Below are 7,391 nucleotides of genomic sequence, written 5' to 3' on the forward strand. Positions count from 1 at the left end.
TGTATTTTCTTTCTTTCATTCTATTCATGAAAAAAAATTTTCTATTATCTTTAAAATATGAACGCCGTTTCATGAAACTCTATTATATCATTTGTGGAATTCTTCATTATATTTCAAAAGCATGAAAGGAAGCATAACCGGTTAAATTTCCCTCCCCACAATTAGTTTGTTTGTGATCCAAAATTTATTCTTGTTAACAGTTTGTTAAGCATCCATTTAGTATATATTTATATCAACTACGGTGAATCCCCCTACTATCCCCTTACTACAAAAGCTCACAGCAACAGTAGAGATGGATGGTAAACTCTCCTTCCTTCATACTTTCATAAACCATGATAAACCTTTCTTCGTACTTGCATATTTACCTTGTAGCAGTATCGATTCATTCTTATTCTTTAATTCCTCAAGTATCTAAAATATTATGTAGGATGTGGCACATTTAGTATCACTATTATAAAGGATTTGAGTTGTTTTGTTTTGGTTTTTCCTGAAGTTTGGACATGTCATTTGATTTTGCAATGTGTTTTTCAGCATGACAAGTTATAGAGAATAAATTAATATTTGAATATTTTTAACTTTATGGTTGTTGGTGGTTTAATGATTTTAGATTATATTTTGAGAGGATTGTGTGATTAGTTGATTTTGACCACGTATTGAACTTAAAGAGGGTCAGTGTTAGGAACAATGTTACTTTCTGTATTTACAAATCTAAGAGATTTTTGTCTGCACTGTTTTGCTCATAGTTTGGATAAGTTATTTTGGAGTCTGCTTGAACGTATAGAGTTGTATCTCCTTAACTTTTGATTTTGTGATGAGTAGATCGTTTAATGTGTGCATGGTGGTATGTTGACTATATTTTGTAAGGATTCTGATAAAGTTTTTTGTTTTTTGTTTTTTTTTTTTTAACCAAAGTTGCGTATTTGGGTGGCATAGTTTTCACTTTCTCAGGCAAGTACAGTTGAATTTCAGTTAAACGCGATTGAATCAAGCCTTAATCGCAACTTTGACACCTTCTAAAATTGCTAGAACTTCAGCGATTGGAGGAGTGCAACAAACATCTTGGAATAGAAGCTTTGCAGCTTTAAGAAACCCAGCAAGAGAAGACAGGTTCCAATGAGGGATGGGCTGAACAATCGACTCTGGCAAGTGAACATCAAGATTTGAAGAGGCAGTTTCAGTTCAGATGTATAATTAATGATCCAATCACTTTGAAGCGTGTCATCTGGAAAAGAGAGTCATGTTCAACCTTCTTTTTGTCAAGCCAAATGGTGAGTAGTTCTAAATTCTTGTGAGGAAAGGCATTTAGAGCCTCCCAACGATCAGAAAAGCTCGAATTAAAATTGGAGAAAAGAGGATGACACAATATACTTCAAAGCTCCATGTATATAATAAGTAATGTACTTTTGTTGATAGGTTACTTATTAAACAATGTCATTAAACAATGTCGCTTTCTTCGTTGTGTTGCTAGAGTGAATTAGTTAATTTTGGTGTTTATTGAAAGTTGAATTATGTGTAGAATGATGTTTATTTAGTGTATTTGTATGATATATATTAATTATTGACTTTGTATTGTAGTGTCCTTTACAAGTAGAAATGGTTGAACGTGGGTGTTATGTTATGAGATATATGCGAGAAATCGTGACTAAAGAGAAGAATATTATCACAGATGTTGTATGTCTTTAAATTACTTATATATATTGTAGTATTATATATAGTGTAAATAGTAAATAAATATATATTTGACTTTTTATGTTTTATAGATTGATACGAGGAGCTCGTACTTGCAACCTGAATTGGATGAAGTACGCGTGGAATGGGTTGAATATTTAGGTCGCTATATCTTATGGACTTCCTATAAATTTTGTGTATGTGGCTACATGGGATTACCCAAACTTTTTTTATGTAAATGTTTTGTTCAACCATTATAGGTTATATACTTCAAAGAAATGTGTGGAGGATAGAATTCTAGTCTTGTTAATTTTGGAATACATAGCACATAGATTGGTTTTACAATTTTGGAATTATCATGTATTGGGGTGGGTTGATAGAGTATATACTATTGTACGATTGGTCTTGTAAATTTTGGAATCGTTCATATACATGGAAGGTAATAGAAGAATGGAATTGTTTATTTTAGTATTGTGAATTGTTATGTTGGATATATTGGGCTGATATGTACACCTGAAATATGTGCATCTGTTTATTTTAGTTGATGAAATTGTCTTATTGGAACACATGTAATGCAGGAAATTCGAATGTTTAATTTGAAATTGTCTTATTGGAACACATGTAATACAAGATAAAAATATATGTGACAAATAAAAAATGTCAAGAGTAAACACATACGATACATAATAAGTATCGAGAATTAATGTACTTGACATATCATCAGTGTAAAGTGTATTATATTTCTTGACACGGAAATTGTGTTAAGAAATATTTCTCTTGAGGTTTTTTTTGTATCAAGTTATCGCATTATGCTTGATGATTGAATACTCGATGTTTTTATTAGAGACAAGTATACCCTTTATTTGACATTGGAAATACGTCAAGTAATCCAATTTCTATAGTAGTGAATACTTAGTCACTCACAAGTTTAGGGCTACTCCTTAAAGGTTGATATGCTTCTAACAATAGTGTAAATCATGTGGACACAACAACATACATTTAGCTACTAGCAATGGTCTCCTTCCTAGAAGACTTTCAATGAAATGCATAACTGGCTATAGCTGCTATAGGTCGAGCACTTAAAAATTTACTTGAGGTTTAGGTTTTTGCTATGCGGACAACACACCTCACCAATGCATTCCTGCAATGCAACCAACACTTGCTCTAAGTGTTCTATTAGGTTCTTTTTCCCTATGTCAAATAACCCAATAAAGAAACACGAAGAAAAAAAAGATGAAACAGAGCAATATGGCTGATATGTATTTATTTATAAATACAACTGAAAAGATCATTCAGCAGTACATCGAAATGACAAAATAACATTCCCAAAACTAGCAGACATTCATCCCTAAAGAAGACAAGATGATTAACCAAAATAGGAAAAATAAACCAGCACATTTGAGAGAGCTGGTGATCCTCTCCTGCAAAAGCCACATTCAGCCTTTACCCAAAATATTCCCTGATTTTCCACTTTCCCCTCTGCTGTCCTTATTATAATGGTTTATGGTCCCTAACCGTTCTCCTCTCCTTCTGACACATTAGCTTGCTAATAATTTCCTTTCTTGCCCCTTTATTTATATTATATAGATAAATATAATTATATATAATATTATATAATTTATTTAATAATTTAGTTTATTTATAAAATATATTTTAATATTTATGTATAATAGATATTATATTATTATTTATTATATATAATATATTTTATTTAATAAATAAATAATTTCAATAATTATAAAATTTAACAATTAAATTTATTTATATGTGTAAATAATTTGAGGTTTAACAATACTGCCTCTCTCGAAATGCACCTTGTCCTCAAGGTGGAAATGGGAAAATTGTTGATTCATTAGGTGGATTTCTTTCCATGCAGCTTCATTCTCAGATAGACCCTTACACTTCACGAGCCATTCGTTGGTTACTGGCTCCCCATTCCATCTCACCCCTAAGACTGTCTCCGACATGGTTTGTAGCTCAAAATCTTCTGTTAAAACTAGAGGATGCCATTGAATCTGATGGCCTTGACCCAACATCTTTTTAAGTTGAGATATGTGGGATACATTGTGAATTGCAACTTTGGGAGGTAAAGCCAATTTATAAGCCACTTCTCCAACTCTTTCGATGATTTGGTTAGGTCCATAGAACCTAGGTGACAATTTTTCACTTCTCTTCTTTGCTAGGGATGAAAGGTCGTGCTTCTCTTCAGCTATGTGCCCATGGATACAAATATCTCATTCTAAAAATTACTTAAGAAGATTTTATCCCAATCTGTTAGAATCGAGATTGGAATTCCATGGTGTCGGACCGCCTCTTGAATGAACACTTATGCTATTCTTTTTGCTGTAAAAGGATGTTTGAGGGTGATGAAATAGGCATACTTACTTAATCGGTCCACCACTATCATGATGGAGTCGTATCCACCTACCTTCGGTAAGCCTTTCACAAAGTCCATACACCATTCTTCCATAATCAAGCATAGGATGAGGAGTGGCTGTAATAATCCAGCTGGGGACAAGGACTCGATCTTGTTCCTTTGACAAATTTTTCATCCTTCAACATATTTTTTTCCATCCGTCTTCATTCCCTGTCAGAAAAATTCCCCACTCATCCTTTTATACGTCCTTAGAAACCCGAAATGGCCTCCCAATATAGAATCATGGATCGTATGCAACTTGTTATCTCGAAGGATGTTAGAAACCACTCCTAAATGGGTTTCATGCATTGAGATTTCGGGGTTATATACCAAAATATCGTCAAAGAATACTAAAACGAATCAACGAAGGAATGGCTGAAATACCTAGTTCATTAGAGATTGGAAGGTAGCCAGGGCATTTGTTAGCCCAAAGGGCATCACCAAGAACTCATAATGTCCCTCGTGAGTTCCAAACGCAATCTTCTTGATGTCTCCCTCATACATTCGAATCTAATGGTAGCCTGACCTTAGATCCAGCTTCGAATATATCGATGCTCCATGTAGTTCATCCAAGAGCTCTTCTATTACTGGAATGGGGAATTTATTTGACACCGTGTCTTGGTTTAGCTTCTGATAATCAACACAGAATCTCCACCCTCCATCTTTTTTCTTTACTAACAAGACTAGACTCGAGTATGGGCTATGGCTTGGCCGAATAATCCTTGCATGCAACATCTCTTCAACCAACTTCTCAATCTCTTCCTTCTTGCTATGGCCATACTTGTAAGGCCTAACGTTGATGGGTTTTTTATTTGCACAAGTCAATATACGATGGTCCACTGTTCTTCTTGGAGGTAGGGTTGAAGAAGATACAAACACATCCTTATTTTGTTCTAATAAGGCTTGTATCATTATTGGGAGTTCGTCTCCTCACTCTATTTGGTCTCACCCTCCTCCTCCTCTTCCCATGTCTCTTCTTCAAACTCAAAATTCTGAAACTCAATAAAAAGTCCCTGGTCCTCTTCTTGCCACGTTTTAGCCAAGGCCTTGAATGACACTTCTGTCTTGGTAAGTGAAGGATCGCCATGTAGTATGACTTGTGATTTACCTGCCAAGAAGGACGTGATTAGTGAAGGCCAATGTACTCCCATAAACCCTGTTGTGTATAACCACGACATTCCTAAAACTAGGTCCATTTGCCAAAGATCAATGGCAAGAAAGTCAGCCTTCACGGTCAGCTCGGGAAGCTCCAACTTCAGGGCCTTGCATATTCCTTCCCCTTGTATTTCCGTACCATTCCGGATCACCACATTGAAGCTTTTCTTATCGACTAGAAGATGTAACTCTGTTACTATTTTCTGATGAATAAAGTTGTGGGTTGCTCCACAGTCTATCAGAATGAGGACTTCTTTTCCCTTCAGCTCCCCTTTTAGCTTCGTCCTCCCTCGAGCTGATAGCCCAAACGTGGACCTCAGAGCAATTTCTATTTTCTCCTCGACCTCGATGGCTTTCATTTTTGTTTGCTCTTCTTCTTTTTCTTCCTCCACAATCAGTTCGTCACCTTCATTGGTAATGAACAACATAAGCTCACGATTTTCCTTTACTCGACATCTATAGCCTGGTGCATATGTCTTGTTACATCTAAAGCGTAGGCCCTTGTCCAACCGATCACGAAACTTGCTATCTGATAGGCGCTTCATTGGAGGATCTCTTTTAACGTAGTTGCCTTTCACTAGTATGGTGATGTGTTTTGTAGCTTGGACATCTTGCGATCTCCCACTCCTTTAAGAAGTTGAACCCTCCTTCATTTGGGCTTCTTTCTTTCATAGCTTTCTACTAATCACCTTTTCCCTCAGAGTAGGTTCCAGCCCATTGATAAAGGCATCTTTGAGAACATCCTCTACTAAGTCATGGAGGGGAGCCGAGTGTCACGGTCATGCTTGTCCAGGTCCTCAAGCAGTGAACTACTGCTAACATCTCTTTCTCGGAGGCGACATACCTCCGTTTGGCATCATTTAGTTTCCTACTCTCATACGCGATGGGGTGTCCATCTTGGAGGAGGACACCGCCCAACTCTTCATCGTGACCGGTGGGCGCCTTAGCATGTTTCATTGTTCATCCTCGGGATCGGGATGATAGGGCTTCAGGATACTCACATGGATGACAGGATGAATCTTCATCCATGAGGGTAACTGAACCTTATATGAGGTTCTCCCGACCTTCTCAATTACCTCCACTGGACCTTCATATTTCCTTACTAGCCGTTGGTTTTTCTGGCCTCGGAAACGAAACTGTTCTGGTCATAGCTTGATCAGGACCTTGTCCCCGGCTTGAAACTCGAGGGCCCTCTGCTTCTTATCAGCCCACTTCTTCATCCTTCTTGATGCTCTCTCTAGGTAGGCATGAGCTATCTCAGAAGTTTTGCTCCACTCTTTAGTGAAGTTATTTGCCTGAGGACTTTTACTTGCATAAGGGTGGTCCACCAAGTGTGGCATGAGTGGCTGTCTGCCGCACACCACTTCGAAGGGCGTTTTTTCGATCGTGGAACTCTGCTGGCTATTGAAGCTGAACTGAGCCACATCTAACAACTGGACCCAGTTCTTCTGCCTAGCGTCGATAAAGTGATGCAGTTATTCCTCGAGCATACTGTTGAAGCATTCCGTCTGGTCATCAGTTTGGGGATGATAGCTAGAGGAGATATTCAGTGTTGACCCTAATATTTTGAACAATTCTATCCAGAATGTCCCAGTGAATCTTTCGTCTCGATCGCTAACAATGCTCGCGGGGACGCCCCATAATTTCACGATGTGTTTGAAGAACAGCTGGGCAGTCATCACGACTGTACACATTTTCGGCGTTGGGACGAAAGTGGCATATTTTGAGAACCGGTCGATGGTAACAAAGATCGATTTGAACTCTCCCACCTTGGGCAAATGGGTGACGAAGTCGAGAGATACGCTCTCCCATGGTCTAGAGGCACAGGTAGGGGTTCCAGCAGACCCGCTAATTTCGCCCTTTCGACCTTATCTTGTTGGAAGACAAGGCAAGTCTTGGTAAATTGCATGACATCGTCTCGAAGGCTTGGCCAATAGTAGCCTTGTTTCAGAAGGGCATAAGTCCTTTGCCAACCATTATGTCCTGCCCACGGTGTGTCGTGACACTCCTTCATCAGCGACCTTCGTAACTCCCCGGATCTGGGGATGTAGAGGTGATTTCCCTTGGTGTATAGTAGATTGTCTTCCACCTAGAACTGACGTGTCTTCCCCTCTTTGGCCAACTGTAGGATGGCCTGCACCGCTGTGTCGTT

At 38.1% G+C, this 7,391-nt stretch overlaps 1 long non-coding RNA gene across 5 annotated transcripts in view; it reads left to right on the forward strand.

The window, feature by feature from the left end:
* Nucleotides 1-2,139, forward strand: part of LOC150030689 (uncharacterized) — a 3,277-nt gene extending 1,138 nt beyond the window's left edge. The window contains exons 3-5 of one of the 5 annotated variants that reach the window (XR_016526610.1): nt 201-299; nt 913-948; nt 1,027-1,569. This is a non-coding gene — a long non-coding RNA (uncharacterized LOC150030689). Of the gene's footprint in view, nt 1-200; nt 300-912; nt 949-1,026; nt 1,570-1,760 lie in introns of those variants that run through there. The other 4 variants (XR_016526607.1, XR_016526609.1, XR_016526608.1 and 1 more) reach the window with 4 other exon arrangements.
* The last annotated feature ends 5,252 nt before the right edge of the window (nt 2,140-7,391 follow it).

Source organism: Benincasa hispida, unplaced genomic scaffold (assembly GCF_027475165.1).
Source record: "Benincasa hispida cultivar pf3 unplaced genomic scaffold, pf3_genome.v1.1 HicScf169, whole genome shotgun sequence".
Classification (NCBI taxonomy): Eukaryota; Viridiplantae; Streptophyta; class Magnoliopsida; order Cucurbitales; family Cucurbitaceae; genus Benincasa; species Benincasa hispida.